This window comes from Argiope bruennichi, chromosome 8, assembly GCF_947563725.1.
Source record: "Argiope bruennichi chromosome 8, qqArgBrue1.1, whole genome shotgun sequence".
Classification (NCBI taxonomy): domain Eukaryota; kingdom Metazoa; phylum Arthropoda; class Arachnida; order Araneae; family Araneidae; genus Argiope; species Argiope bruennichi.
The window spans coordinates 85,307,012-85,324,559 of record NC_079158.1 but is presented as its reverse complement, the minus strand read 5'-3'; the positions used below and the strand labels follow the sequence as shown (position 1 = coordinate 85,324,559).

The 17,548-nt window shown below is 26.4% G+C and overlaps 1 protein-coding gene across 1 annotated transcript in view; it reads right to left on the bottom strand.

The window, feature by feature from the left end:
• Positions 1-17,548, bottom strand: part of LOC129981637 (cell adhesion molecule Dscam2-like) — a 506,908-nt gene that overhangs the window by 304,242 nt on the left and 185,118 nt on the right. The gene's annotated exons all lie outside the window — the stretch shown is intronic.

Sequence of the window (17,548 nt, the reverse complement as noted above, 5' to 3'; positions counted from 1 at the left end):
CCCTGGTATGGATTTTCTTTTATGGCTGATTTAAATCCACCCAGGAAGAATCTGAATAGAAGGTTATCTATTATGTGTTGGAAGCTGCCAAGATGGTGGTCAAAGTGATGAATAGTCCAATGCATCACTTTTATTGATCCATCTTATTCTTCTGCAAATGTGAAATGTTTCCTATAAAATTTGTCTGAAGATTCACCCTGTTATTTTATACATATATATATGACCACAACTTATTAAAAATATAAATTATTTAAAGTTGTATCAAAATTGATAAGCTTTTGATAATAATAATGATAATATATATAAACATAACACAATGTATAAAGAAGTTACTATAATATTACTATGAGTAGAAGGCATTTTGATAAATTTCACCCAATCACATATTGCATAATTAAAATATAATTTTAAAAAATCAATTTTCTTTTCAGTACAATTATTTTTGATGAAAATTATTATGAAAACTCAAATCAAGTAAATTATGCAAAATTGAATTAATATACGTGTTCAAACATATTTCTGTTACCTTCAATTTATCGACTTCGAATGTCCATATAAATGCTGATAAATGTAAGAAATTCCAAGTAGAATTTTATTTCTTTTTAGTAATAAATGTTTATTTTTATATAGAATTGCTCAAGAATGAAGGAATTAAGAATTTTAAGGACCTATTGGAAAATACAAGAAATTTCTCAGAAACCAGGTTTTGGCCGAATTTATCATATTGTTGTATAAAAATTCGCACTTATGTTTTATTCGACTCAAACAATAAACTAATTATGTATTTCAAGAATCCATCAGTAAAAATTCAATAATTCTTATATTGTGAATTGTTGCTGATTCTCATTGAAATATAAGTATGCATTAAATCATAAACTTTAAAATAGATTCTAAAATATTATTGCGTGGAGAAACAAATTAGAAAATAATTCTAATATTGAATTCACTCTCATTCTGCATAACCAATTATAGATAATTCTGGTGAGAATAATATGCATGATCTGTTAGTTTTACAAATAAAAAAAAATAAGAAAATCAAAATGTGTTACAGATTTTAGTGAATGACAATTTCGAAATGTAATTTTTATACTGTGAAATTATGAAAATAAAAAACGTATTAAATGGAAAAATAGAAAAAAAATAGTTTTGCAAGTGGCATCCATAATTAATTCCCATTTAAGCAGTCATGTTTTAAAAATATTTATTGCACACTGGTAGTTTCTTCAAATAATAACTGAATTTCCAGAAATACTATAAAAATGAAAGAAAAAAATCAATAAAAATAAAACAAAAATAAGTACCGTAAATTTCAAAATAATTCAAATCATAAAATCAAATTTCAAAATTGGCATACAAATAATAATTAAAAAATGAAGATGAATTGAAATGATATGAGTAAATGCATAATATATTATACAATGAAAAGAAATAATGCATAATAAAAAGATATAATATAATCAAATTAAGGAAAATACGTAAAGGAAACATTACCACATAATAAAAATTGATCACTTGAAAACGTTTTAATGATAACAGTTTGAAGTAAGAATTGATAATATCATTAGTATATGTATAATGAAACACAAATGTTTCAATTAAAATTATAGCAATTTATACTAGTAGAATATCATTTCCATTTATATATTTGCCTTTTCTTTCGAAACTACAGACAATGTAATCTTAAACAGCAAGACTGTTCAAGCATATATTTTTACTATGAATCAAAATTTTGCAACTATAAGCCACATTGTATGGATTTCATTCAAAATACAAGATGAAAATGGATTATTATAATTAGAAAATATATTCGTTAACTAGCCGAAAATTCTTATCTGACAAGGGGAGGGCACGAAGTTGAAAATCCAGTACTAGATGAGATTTAGTATAATAGTAGTATACATTAGACTGCTCAATCACGAAAATATCAAGCCGCAATAGCCAGTCAATTTTGAGAAAATGACCATCAAAATTTCTGCATAGCTTATATACTATTAATGTGCCGGCTTTACAGAAGTGCGAATAGTACAGTGGTTAAGACAATGGCGAAGCATTCAGGAGATTCGGGTTCGGTCCCGAATTATTTAATTTAAGAAGAATTTAATTATTTAATTTTTTCCTAATTTATTTTAGATTAATTTAACAATTTATAATAATTTAATTAATATTTTTCAAATTTTTTTATGCAAAAATAAGTATTTATTCTCCTAATTCTTGTATTATAATTCAATTTTTAGAGGAAAAATAATTATAAATATGGATGTAGTTTTTTAAATATTCAGAATTACTTAAATTAAATTAACATTTGAAAGAAGGTTTCAATTAATATGATACAATCTTTATATATAAAAATAAATGTATTTTCACTTAATATCTGAATTATAATTTTTTAAAAAAAATAGTTATGTAAGCGGTTTTTTTTTATCATTTTACTAAAATTACAGACAGTTTTAATTAATATGTAAATCTTAATTGAAACCATCTTTAAATTGTTAATTTGATTTAAGTAATTGTGAATATTTAATAAAATGCATTCCTATTTATAATTATTTTTTTTTCTAAAAATAAATTATAATCCAAGAATTAGGAGAATAAATATTTTTTTTGAATAAAAAATGAAAAAAAAAATTAAAACTGTTTATAAATTGTTAAATTAATTTGAAATAAAATAGGAAAAAATAAATAAAAAAAGGGAAAAATGTTGTCCTAGGACCGAATCCGGGTCCCCCGAAAGCTACGCCAACACCTTAATCACTATACTACTAGAGCTTCGGTCAAGGGCGCTACATTAATCTATATCTATATCTATATCTATATCTATCTATATCTATTCTATACTTATAATAAAGATCAATGTGTGTGTGTGTGTGTGTGTGTGTGTTGGCGCTCTACAGGCCAGACCGTTTGACCTACAGCTAACAAATTTGGTACATGTATACCTTGGAGGTCGGGAATGTGCACCTGGGGTCCCTTTTTTCGAAATTTTAATTAGAATTTTAATTATTAATTAGAAACTAACTTTTCCGCCAAAAAAATCTTCTATTTTCCCCACCGCCAACTTTTCCGCCAAAAAAATCTTCCATTTTCTACACCGCCAAATGACTAAGGTTTCCAATTTTTTTCTCCCAACAGTAATGAGGCTAGGGTTAATATTTTTCGGCGGATTATTTCAAACGATTCTGTTTATTTTCTTAATGTTTCATGCATTTAAAATTAAACATTTTTAATTAATCCATGTTTCAGATTCATTCTGAAGTACTTTTGAATTAAAATAACACAGAATAAAGGAAATTAAAAATGTATAATCTGCATAGCGTTACCCCAACTGGCGTAGAAAAATTCACGCATTTGCGTTACCGGAGCTGGCGAAAAAAATTCACGCATGCGCATTCTGATTGTTGCCATGACAACCGTTATCAACGGATGATTTAAATTATTTTTAGGTTAGTTGCATGCTTTTGTAAGTAAATTGCATTTATGTTAGTTATATATTTTTTGTATATGCTTATAGTTTTAAGTACATCGTTTTTTAAGTAGATTTTTTTAACCTGTTTTCAATTATTTAAATAATTTTTAGGTTAGTTGCATGCTTCTCTAATTAAATTGTATTTATGTTAGTTATATATTTTTTTGTATATGCTTATAGTTTTAAGTACATCGTTTTTTAAGTAGTTTTTCAAACCTGTTTTCGACCGATTATTTTAAACGATTCATTTTATTTTCTTAAAGTTTGATGCATTTAAAATTAAACATTGTTAATGAATCGATCTGTTCATGATGAATCTGAGAAATTTTGTTGACAAATTCTTGAGATATTACATAAATTAAGAAAGATATTCTTTAGTGCCCATAAAGTTTAAACGCTCAGTGACTCTATTATCAGTAATCATAATATTAAAAAAAATGCTTTGTTTCAGTAAAAAATATTATTATATTAATCGCAGATTAATCATTTACACTTTAATTTAAAGCATACATTCTACGAGGGGTAACAGAAAATGAGAGAGATACATATCACGTTATGACTAAAGGCCTTTATAATATTATGAATAAATTATATGACTCTCAAAATTTGAAGTTTTAAAATATTTTGCTGAAGAATCTATTAAAGTTGGAATTGCATAAAATATTTAATTATTAAAATTTTAACGAACATTAAGATTGGCGAACCGTCTGGTCGCCAAAGGCGGCTAGTACTTATAATAAAGCTCAATGTGTGTGTGTGTGTGTGTGTGTGTGTGTGTGTGTGTGTGTGTGTGTGTGTGTGTGTTGGCGCTCTACAGGTCAGGTCATTTGACATACAGCTATGAAATTTGGTACATGTATACCTTAGAGGTCGGGTATGTGCACCTGGGGTCCCTTTTTTTGAAATTTTAATTAGAATTTTAATTATTAGTTAAAAACTAACTTTCCCGCCAAAAAAATCTTCCATTTTCCCCACCGCCAACTTTTCCGCCAAAAAAATATTCCATTTTCCCCACCGCCAACTTTCAGTTATTTTTTTCTCCCAACAGAATTGAGGCTAGGGTTAACATTTTTCGGCGGATTATTTCAAACGATTCTGTTTATTTTCTTAATGTTTTATGCATTTAAAATTAAACATTTTTAATTAATCCATGTTTCACATTCATTCTGAAGTACTTTTGAATTAAAATAACACAGAATAAAGAAAATTAAAAATGTATAATCTGCATAGCGTAACCCCAATTGGCGTAGAAAAATTCACGCACTTGCGTTAACGTAACTGGCGAAGAAAATTCACGCATGCGCATTGTTTTCTGACTGTTGACATGGCAACCAACGGATGATTTAAATTATTTTTAGGTTAGTTGCATGCTTTTTTAAGTAAATTGTATTTATGTTAGTTATATATTTTTTGTAATGCTTATAGTTTTAAGTACATCGTTTTTTAAGTATTTTTTTAAACCTGTTTTCGACCGATTATTTTAAACGATTCATTTTATTTTTTTAGTGTTTGATGCATTTAAAATGAAACATTGTTAATGAATCGATCTGTTCATGATGAATCTGAGAAATTTTTGTTGACAAATTCTTGAGATATTACATAAATTAAGAAAGATATTCTTTAGTGCCCATAAAGTCTAAACGCTCAGTGACTCTACTATCAGTAATCATAGTATTAAAAAAATGCTTTGTTTCAGTAAAAAATATTATTATATTAATTGCAGATTAATCATTTACACTTTAATTTAAAGCATAATTTCTACGAGGGGTAACAGAAAATTAGAGAGATACATATCAGGCTATGACTGAAGGCCCTTATAATATTATGAGTGAATTATATGACTAATAAAATTTGAAGTTTTAAAATATTTTGCCGAAGAATCTATTAAAGTTGGAATTGCGTAAAATATTTAATGGTACGACCGGAGTTTAACCTTCTGCTTGGGGCAATTTTTAAAAATCGCCAACAACGACCTTGCGAAATGTTCAAAAGCAAAGGAGCAGATGTTCAATTATAGTGCATAATAAAGATTGCCAGCTTTGGAGCGTTATCGCAACTTGGCGAAGAAGGGGGTTAAACTCCGGTTCAACCTATTTAATTATTAAAATTTAAACGAACATTAAGATTGGCGAACCGGCTGCTCGCCAAAGGCGGCTAGTTTATAAATAAAGCTCAATGTGTGTGTGTGTGTGTGTGTGTGTGTGTTGGCGCTCTACAGGCCAGGTCATTTGACCTACAGCTACCAAATTTGGTACATGTATACCTTAGAGGTCGGTAATGTGCACCTGGGGTATCTTTTTTTGAATTTATAATTAGAATTTTAATTATTAATTAAAAACTAACTTTCTCGCCAAAAAAATCTTCCATTTCCCCCACCGCCAAATGAGTTAGGCTTCAGTTTTTTTTCTTTTTTTTTCCAACAGTAATGAGGCTAGAGTTAACATTTTTCGGCAGATTATTTCAAAAGATTCTGTTTATTTTCTTAATGTTTGATGCATTTAAAATTAAACATTGTTAATTAATCGATCTTTCAGATTCTTTCTTAAGTACTTTTGAATTAAAATAACGCAGAATAATGGAAATTACAAATTTCTAATCTGCGTAGCGTTACCCCAACTGGCGTAGAAAAATTCACGCATTTGCGTTACCGTAACTGGCGATGAAAATTCACGCATGCGCATTGTGTCCTGATTGTTGACAATTATTATATACGGATGCGGGCTTGATTTAAATTATTTTTAGGTTAGTTGTATGCTTTTGTAATTAAATTTTATTTGTGTTAATTATATTTTTTTGTATATACTTATAGTTTTAAGTACATCGTTTTTTAAGTAGTTTCTTTAACCTGTTTTCAACCGATTAATTTAAAAGATTCGTTTTATTTTCTTAGTGTTTGAGGCATTTAAAATTAAACATTGTTAATTATCTATCTGCTCATGATGAATCTGAGAAAATTTTGTTGACAAATTCTTGAGATATTACATAAATTAAGAAAGATATTCTTTAGTGCCCATAAAGTTTAAACACTCAGTGACTCTGTTTTCAGTAATTATTATAAAAAAATGCTTTGTTTCAGTAAAAAATATTATTATATTAATTACAGATTAATCCTTTCCACTTTAATTTAGGACATAAATTCTATGGGAGCTAACAGAAAATTAGAGCGATACATATTACGTTATTGCTGAAGGCCTTTATAATATTATGAGTGAATTATATGACTATCAAAATTTGAAGCCTTAAAATATTTTCATGAAGAAACTTTTAAAATAGGAATTGCATGAAATATTAAATTATTAAAATTTTAACGTACATTAAGATTGGCGAACCGGCTGGTCACCAAATTTGGCTAGTAGTATATAAGCTATGTTTTAGGGGCTTTTTTCTGGAAATTCTAAGTTTAAGGGGTTTTTTTCTAAGTTTAAGGGGCCATTTTCTGGAAATTGACTGGCTATTACGCTTTAATATTTCCCTGAATGGACATTCTAAATGTATATTACCCTTATACTAAACCTCATCCGAACTGAATTTTCACCCTCATGTCCTCCCCTTGTGAGGATGCTTTTATCTTATTTAATAAAATTTCAATAAATTTCTATCTCTATTGAACCGCATATATACTAATAGAAATACCTTATTAAAAAGAGGACACTTTTCATTCCTTAAGCATTATATATTATTTTATTAAACTAAATAGACATTGAAATATTGATCTCCAACAACCATTTCTAGTTTAATTCTTTCTTTTCAGAGACTAAATAACAACCTGCTGAACTATGCAGTAATGCTTCATATTAAATTTGATTAATTTTCAATAACGTTTTAAATGCTACATCAAAATTTCAAATGTCCTTTTCTACGAGAGCTAATTACACTATTCTTCGTTTTTATCGATATTTCATTACAGCTTTAATTATCCCATTATGCAGATAAATTATTGAAATGATACGATCGCGATATGTAAAGGAAGCAAAAATTCCTTTGAAATCTGCGTTATAAACTGTGATTACAGATTTCTCGACTATACAGAACTCTCGACTATACAGAATGCTTTTTCTTACAACCGAAGTTGTATAAATCGATGCAAGAGGTTTGTAGTAATTATGAGAAAATAATTTTTAAATAAATATAATTCATTTAAATTAATCAATTCATTTAAAGTAATTAATTTATTTAAAGTAATTAGTTTATTTAAAGTAATTAATTTATTTAAATTAATTATTTTATTTAAAGTAATCTTCATTTAAAGCAATTAAATCCCAACATTTTTTTTTTCTTAAATAAATTTTTAATTATTTTCAGCTACGTAATGGATATTTTAGTAATAAGAAATTTTATTTTGAAATGGTGCCAATACTTCACTAAATTTCGGTTGCCATTTTCTCCACAAATCCCTAGAAATACAATTTCAACATATCAGATAAAAATTTAAGTATACACAATTACCCTTTTTTACATTTTATATTTTATATCTGCATATTTTGTTTTGCTTACTATTGTAATTAGATTGAATTAAAATAGTGAATATTTTACGCTTAAAGAGGACACATGTCTAAAAATTGGAGCGAACGGAGTTTTTTTAACATTGTGATCCTTCAAAATTATGGAAACATTTTAATTTTATAGAAATAAATATAATTTAAACATTTTACAGCAGAAATAAAGATTAAGAGTATCTAAAGAACAATTAGCAATATAAAGAGTAAGGGAGAGATTAAAATATTGTACATGAAAAAGTGATCTGATGTGAAGTAATTTTTTTTTTCTGCAGCTGAAAAACCTTTAAAATCTTCCTTCTACTATCCATTATAGAAGGAAAGATGTTGAATTTGGACAGTACATTTATGACTTAACAAGATATGCATACGGGCTGAAAATATTTAACTACTGCAGAGGCAAAAAGTGATACTACGTTTTCATCAGTGCCTCCCATTCATAAAGAGTGAAAAGGGAACTAATATACATAGGACAAGAAATCAATAATAAGATATTAAAATTACGATTTTGTACATGAAAAACGGTGTTGATATGAAAGTAACCATGGCAAAATTTCTGTTATATTATAGGCATAGTTAACTAAATAAATAAAAACTTTTTTGTTTAAATCAAAACATTAAAAATTAATTACTTTATTAATTAATTAGAAAATAAATTGAAAATGGAGAAACAATTAATGCGATTTTGCTATACATCATTGAAATGTGTATAGCTAAACCAAATTTTCTCTTTTCTTCCTGCTTTCCAAGAAGACATGCAATTACTTACGACTCTATGTAGCAAATTGGAAACAGAGTTTTAATATTTTTAATTCTTTCGCCTTAATTAAGGATTAAAAAATAAACAAAGCTATCTTAAAAGATTTCTTGAGCAAAAGAACGCAAAAAAATCTCATCTCCCAAAAAGATTTGACAAAGTTCCATAAATCTTTTCTTGGTAAGGATTAATATTAAAGATGTCAACTGTTGTAAATTTAACTAGATTTCTCAGCGTAATTAATTAAAAAATATCACATTCCAGTTTAAAATAACAATTTGTATTTAAGAAATGGACCTTTCAAAACGTCGCCAACATCTGTTCCTTTGAATTTTTAAAAAGTGATTTCTTCGAACAGCAATAATTAATTACAAGTTCGGAGCGAAAACACAGCAGGGTTGATGAATATAATTTTTTAAATATCTTTTAACATCGGATTTTGAAAGCGTAAGGATTTGGCAGTTAAATTTGATACATCATTAGTGATTTAATTCATTCGGATATGTGTCAGAATAATATATCTTCTTCTAAGAATGAAACTCCATGCTGTATTGCAGACTTGTTTAAAATTTCAGCAAATATAAAAGTGTTATCTCCCATTTTCATAAATTAATTTGCTACATATCATGACTTAGGACATTTTTTTTTTCATTTTTTTTTTCAATTTGATATTTCTTCAATACTCATATTTGTGTTTGTTTCCTTCATTTGTGAAATTCTGCTTTTAATTCACTCAAACATAATGTACATGTCATGGTGGTAATTTTATTAAGTAATTATATAATTTAGAATTGTTTGTGTATTATATATATATATATATATATATATATATATATATATATATATATATATATATATATATATACAAAATTTCGTTTGTTTCATTCAGAAAAGAATTATAGGCTTTATGTCTAGAAATAATACATGGTATTTTTACTGTTTTTGAAGTTATACCTGTCTGTGAACTCAAGAATACCTTCAACTAAATGGATGAATTTTGATAAATAGGCTGCAAATTTTTATCAAATTTTCAATCATCAAACAATTTACTCACAGAAAATCTGACAATTTGGATATTTGAATATAAGTGAATTTGATAACTTTAAAACGTAAGAAACTAGATAGATAAAATTTCGTACTCAAATATAGCATCTAAAATGCAAATTTTTACTGAATTTTGAACTGAATATGCCCAAAGTTTAACATGTGAATACGTATTTTACATGCGTGCAAATTCAATAAGTACTAGCTTAGTAACCAGATTTTCTTAAATTGTGTACATTATAGTGTGACTACAATTACAGATCCGTGGAAAATATAGGTTTAATCTATAGAAAAAACAGCGTTCAAAATATTTATTATCAAGAAATACTCAGTAAAAAGTCTAGGTTCATGCTAAGAGATATATTTCGTAACTGCAATTCACTAACGCTATAGAAGGCATTCGTTGCATTATCCAAGCTGCACAATTTTTTACAAGGAGAAGGAGGAGGAAAATGAAAATATATTTAACAGTCAGCTCGAAAAGGTGTTAGTAAGATCACGCCTTTTGCTTGCAGAGAGAAGTTTGTTATATAAACAGATTTAGAAAAAGATTATTTCATTATGAAATATTTTTCTAATTGGGTTTAATTGAATTTCTTAGATCGCAAGGAGAAAGGGCGTTTTTTATGACTATTGGGGTAAAGAATATATGGAATCGGTATATCAATAAAGGAGCCACAACCGTTCCTTAAACACAATTGTTTTGATATTGCATTTTAATACTTGCCTACTACGTTCATTGAGGAAAACCTTTTATAGCTGTTTTGTCTTAGAAATTCTCCAAACTCCTGTACTTTCAAACCTTTATTATATTCCTTTATTTACTTAGCAATAAATAATAATAAATGAAATAATAATAGATGATTAGATAATTAGATAGATGATTAGATAATAATAAATAATAATAGATGATTAATAAATAATATTTTATTAATCATCTATTTGTAATTTTCATTCATAAAGCAAGAATTAACTTGCACATACAAATGAAAAATCTTATTGATTCGACATAATTTCCTTTATCTCTTTCAAATTTCATTATTAGATATTACTGATAACCAAATTTAATGAATAATTATATATTAAAATGTTTATTTTGACATTACTTTATATCAAGAACAAAAAAATAAATCCCTTAAAAAATGAATCAGTCAATACCAATAAATCAATACCAATTTCTTATGCATAATTATTTTTAAAAAAATGTTGAATAGAAGAAAATAATTGTATGAAGGAATCCTGTTATATTTCTGGAATTTATAGTTGAAATATATTATCCTAACAGGTTCTCAATGAAATCATCTTGAATGCTATGCATTTGAATTTTCCGAACGAGAAAAGTATCTTTTAACATTTAAGCGTGTGTGAGAAGAATGCACCTGTCATTTTAAATTTTGTCATTTCTGTCAATTTAAAAAAATAAATGTATTTTGAAAATTACAAAATTTAGGTATAGAGAAAGTTAAAATGAAAATGGGAAGCATATGAAAATTATCAGAAACGGAATTCTATTTAATTAAAAATTATATTTTAGGATTAATTTGAAAACTAGTTACAATTAATATCTATCTGATTTCACAAGAATCCATTGTTGTGCTTCGCTAAATATCTATGGATTGTGTAAGGTTCGTGATTTTATATTTAAAGTATATTTAAATATGAAATTGTAATAGGCATTCTTTTAACGAAAAGGAGAGGTTTTCTCCTTTTTTATTCATTGCACATTTGTAATGGAAACATATCCCATGATATCATACTGTCATTAAAACCGTAACTACAGAAAAATTATAACGTCTATTTCCGCATTACATTTCTATGTATCGTAATTTTTTTTATTCTTATAAAAAGTATTTAGATCATAATATTCCTCATTAGTTTTCACCGTTGTGGAAGAAGAAAATGATTACTCATTGTATTAAACAATGAAAACAGTTTGAATTCATTGAAAGAATTTTAATTTCATTAGTACAACTTTTGTTGAGCATTAAGCCTCTCTTTTTGGAAAAAAAAATCCAACGGAAAAATTACAAGCCAAGTAAATTAGCATCATTATAAAAAAAATTTTACTGACATCAAAATGTTACAAAAATTATTCTTAAGCAATAATATTATCGGTTAAAAAAAAATACTGTCATTAAAACCGTAACTACAGAAAAGTTATAACGTCTATTTCCGTATTACATTTCCATGTATCTTAAATTTATTTTTTTTAATTCTTATATAAAGTATTTAATTCATAATATTCCTCTTTAGTTTTCACCATTATGAGAAAAGAAAATGATTACTCATTGTATTAAACAATGAAAGCAGTTAGAATTCATTGAAAGAAATTTAATTTCATTGCAACAACTTTTGTTGAACATTAAGCTTTTTTTTTTTTTGAAAAAAAAAAACCCAAAGGAAAAATTACAAGACAAGTAAATTAGCATCATTATAAAAAAACTTTTTAAAACTTTTTACTGATTTCAAAATGTTATAAAAAATTATTCTTAAGTAATAATATTATCGGTTCTTTCAAGGAAAAAATTCGAATCCCAGTAAGTTATTAATTAATTAAAATTTCAAAAAGCGAATATTACCTTCCGGAATCAAAGTAAACAGGTAATAAATTTAGTATTTCTATTTTAATGGTTTGGCCTAAAGATATGTAAAATCTTTTTATTATTATTTTAGATAGTGAGAATAAATTACGAAATTTAGTCCTGATTCAAATTCAAAAACAAATGTGATTTTTTTTAAAAAGAAGTTTGTGATAAATTAAAGAAAATTCATTCATATATGTATAGTGAAGATTAAAGGGAGGAAAAATAGTAATTCTGGATATTTTAGATAATCTTATTCTTCAAATATTTCCTTGATTGGAGATTATCATATAAATATATGTAGAAACCTTATCATGTTTTATTATCATATAAATATATGTAGAAACTCTATCATGTTTTATTATTATATAAATATATGCAGAAATCCTATCATGTTTAATTATTATATAAATATATTCAAACCCTGTCAAGAAGGAAAGCATACCAGATTAGATAATGTTTCTGTAAACAATGCAAATTCCTTTTGATTATTCTTATACTTTCATAAAACGAATATTCATATAAACCTTGGAGGTAATTATAGGAAATAAAAGGACATTTTTATCTTTATTTATTATGAATTTTCCTACTACATATGTAAATAAATGGTGTTTATCTTTGTTTGAAAACAAGGAATATCTTTAGAAATTCGAAACAACTGCAAACAATAGAAGATTGCTTACAATAGTTTGAAACTGCTTCACCCATGATCTGCAAACTTAATATTTACAAATTGAAGCAGTTGTTTTTCGATCAATATTTACATTTTCATTGGATGTATGCACAAATCCTTATTAAACAATGGATATTTTAGGCTTACAGCAGCAAAACGATATCAAATGTGTGCTTTTTAAATTCTGATCACTAAAATGATCTAAAAGATCACCAATGAAATGAAATGATAAATAAAAAGCAAAAATAAAATTAATAATTATTTATTAATTCGAGATTATTGGCTGCTCATTCATAAGCTACAATTCATGCAATTATTGTTTTTAAATTTGCATCTTAGTCTTTTTAAATATAATTTTATTGCTGATACTCTTTGTTTACTTTTTTACTCTGTGATTACAATGATCACCAAAAAAAAGCCAATAAAAATATGGAAATAAGGCAAGAGATGAATCAATAAATAGGAAAAACGTAGGTTGGTTCAGTGGATAGCTCATGAAAACCCAACGCACATACAACTGATTGATTGATCGAGACGAATGCAACTCTTTTCAATCCTGAAACACTGGAATTGCAATAAGACCACCCCCGGCATGAACGCGGCAAATTGATTCTTTGTTTTTTTTTTCTTCCTATTTGAAAGCTCGCATTCGTTCCTCTCGTCTTTTTTTTTTTTTTTTTTTTTTTTTTTTTTTTTGTCACTTTTATTGGATATTTATAAGTTTTAGTTCCGATTCTTATTGTTTTGACGCAAACACATTTGCTTTATTGAATTTCATATTTTTTTTCTTTTAGATGTTACATTTCGAAAAAAATTGGACGAAAGCAATTTTTAAAGTGTTATTTAAATAAGAATTTTTATGATGGATGGATTATTGTTAATTATTATTTGTATGAAACAATGGAAGCTGCAGATCATTTATTACATATGTTATTTGGCATTTACTTTTAGACTAGCTTTATCGAGGATATTAAGTGAATATGGGCGTCTATGTATGAAAAGAGGCTATTATGCCTTTTACCAATATACTTAAATGTATTATCTAACTGTAACTTTTGATTTTTTTTCTAAGAAATAACCTACAAGGAATTTCCATCAAATAACAGTCATTAATAATGTATGTATATATATATATATATATATGCGTGTGTGTGTGTGTGTAATAATGCAACAAATCTCATATGCGAATCCATTATTATTAAAACCTTTTAGGTCATATATCGATATTTCTAAATGATAGTCTTTTGAAAAAAATATTTTTACAGAACCGATAAGTTTTAGGATCATGAACCGCTACTGCAAGAGTTTTTAATTTTTCATTACGAGCATTTTCACTTTCAAAAATAAGGCTAAGCTTGGTTTTTAAACTTTTTCAATTCATTAGTTAGCTATATCTTATATAAATTAAATTAGAAAAAATTATAATAGAAAATTATTGGTGGAATTTTGTTTGAATTTAAATGGTGATTTCATTATTTTGTTGTATGGAACATTGATTGATTTCATTGATATACCAAAATATTAAGTAATTTATTTACTAATTTTTCCAAAAATATTTAATTGTAGTTCAAATTATGTAATATCCAATGTCTTTGAAAATTTTTTGCTATTTATTGACAACCTATATAAAAGAATAATGTATTAAAAATGCATATATGAAAATTTTGGCTACTTCAGAATGAATAGACGAAATTTAATTTTTTTTAGCATTTCCTAGTCTTAAATTAAGGTATTGCCACATATATGTATAATATAGCACTGTTTTTCTCGTTAATTTTTTCACTAAGCCTTTAAAGTTAAGTACCATTAAAGTTAAATACCATTAAATACCATTCGATAAGTTAAATACCATTTAAATAGATAAGTTAAATACCATTTAAATAGATAAGTTAAATACCATTTAAAAAGAGAATTAATTTTAACTATTTCTGCATAGTATATTCTATTTCAGTTAAATGCAAATATGCTTTTTAATAGGTTCTTTTATGTTAGCTTCAGGTTAAGTGATTACGAAATACTAGAATTATTTTTAGCTTTTTATATAAGAAAACGGTACTCATGTTCTGCTAAGAGAAATTTATTTAATGATGATTTTTACTAGTAAGATTTTCTTTTTTATAAAAGAAAAGAATTTATATTAAACATTTAAGTAAAAGCAATACTATTTTTTTTGGAAAATATTTATTTTAGTTCTTTTCTAAATGCAATGCAACAGAAATTTCTTTTGAGATAGAATAAATGAAATGATGCCAAACATTTATTTCTTTTTCTCCGTTAAAAGAGATATGTTTGAAATGTATCTCTTAAATTTTGTTATACTTCCTGTTCTGAGCAGGGTCTATTTCAAGCATTTTAAATGTTCAGCAAGCGAATGATTTTATTTTAAAAGATTACCGTATAATATTGTTAAAAATTGAAGTTGCATGCTTTTAGGACTATTTTCAGCTTCTTAGATAATACATTGGTCAACAAAGTCCTCGTTTTCAATAGGTAACGCAAGTTGAATTTCATTTAAATTTTATACGTATTATTATTTTATAGCAAAAATCAAATATATTAATATTCAAGAGATGAGTAAATGATTGGGATACTTTTAAAATTCTATTAAAAATTTAAACAATTGCTATTGTTATATTTATATTTCCATGCAAACTATAGAAATGATTTATTGTGTAATGCCTTTAAATAATAATAAAGAATACAGTAGAAATTTTTGTGTTACATTCAGTTTTCATATTTATTATAATTCTTTTTTTATAATCATTGCACTTCAGATATGATCGCCGTCGTTTTATTTTATACTCTTCCTTATTGAAACTTCAAAAATCATGCAATTTACTGAAATTTCAATGCTCTGATTAGCAAATAAAAGATAATACTGTTTAATAAAAACACTTAGCTCTAAATGTATGTATAATATATACGGATGCAACCTGCATAATATATATGGTTGAGGCATCAAATATTTTATGGCATTAGATTTATGGAAATAAAATACAATTTATAATAGAGGAAATTCGCATCTTCAAATTTATCGCTTCATATGATCGTAACATTTCACATGAGAAATTTTAATAACTATATTAATGATTTCTGCCTAAACTTAAAAAGTAATTTCTGCGATCAGAATCCATGTCTATAATAAATAATTCCATTTCATTTAAATTCTAAGTTTGAAACTTCACAAGGGTATCTTAGATAATGAGAATAGAACATTAGACTTCATAACTGAAAATATAGCAAAACGTCATATAATTTTGTATTTAATTACCATTTAAGTTACTAGATAGAATTCAAATACTTCAGATACTCGAATTAATTTATTACAAATCAGATTTATATGATTCAGATACTTGAATTAGTTTTATTAACATAAGCAATTTAATTAGCATTTCGAAATTGGCCATGAAAAAGAAACTAATGTAACTTGCAAAACTAACATAAAGATTTTATATATATATGAACGTTGATTTTCAAAATAATACCAATTTTTATAGCTTTTTGAATCTGAATTTAAGTGCTGCTTTCTTCTATCAAGAGTGAATTATTTTCTGTAAGTTTTCATTAAAAATCATTCAAGACGTCCTGATCAATTAAAAATTTTATAGAAACAAAATACATCTATCTTCGGCAAAGAATAGTCGATACGGTTGGTCATCACATAAAATGCTATAGAACATGGCCACAGATAAAGGCAAACAAACCCTCTCTTCCTATAACAATGGAGCTCAGCTTCCCGTCCATTGACATAAATATCCTAATTTATTCACGGTATCTATTGAAGCTCTTCCACATGAATATTGCATCTGGAACTGTCTGTTATCCTATCGCAGACATTGGTAAGATCAGGAGAGAGGGGAGGGCATGAGAGAGATAATTATTCGAGCTACATTGGGCCCAATTAACCTCAAACTATCCTGCCAGAACTGTAGCACCATGACAAAAGGGGTCATCCAAGGCTTACGTGATTCTCCTATCATAATATAAATCCATTGTATATCCAGAGAAGCAGAAGCTCAAGCGCTTGCCTTTGTGGGGATCTGATGTCCTCTTCGGGTTCATATTAGGTACATATTAGTTCGATTCTGGAAATGTGTATTGTTACTTCAGAGATGGATGGAGTAAAGTTTACCAGGAAATCTAAGATTGTTGAAATAGTGATGAGAATAGTTGGATCGCATTGTAGATGGTGATGGTATCGAATGGAACGGAATGTTGGGACATATTTCAAACATTCTAATATTCAGATTTATTATATTTGATTGATTTCGAAGAATATAAAATTATTTTTCGTTTTTAATATTATTTTTTAATTCATGTTTATTTTAATTTAATTATGTACAATTTATACTTTCTTTAATTATATTTTGTTACAAAATCCACTTAATTTTAGACATGGTTGATCAGTACCAATCTTAATTCCATTATCAGAGAGATAAAAAATACTCGAAAATCTGACTTTTACAATTAAATTGATTAGAAATTTGTAAACCTAATTTGGAAGGAAAGAACACGAATAATTTTTTCCATTAT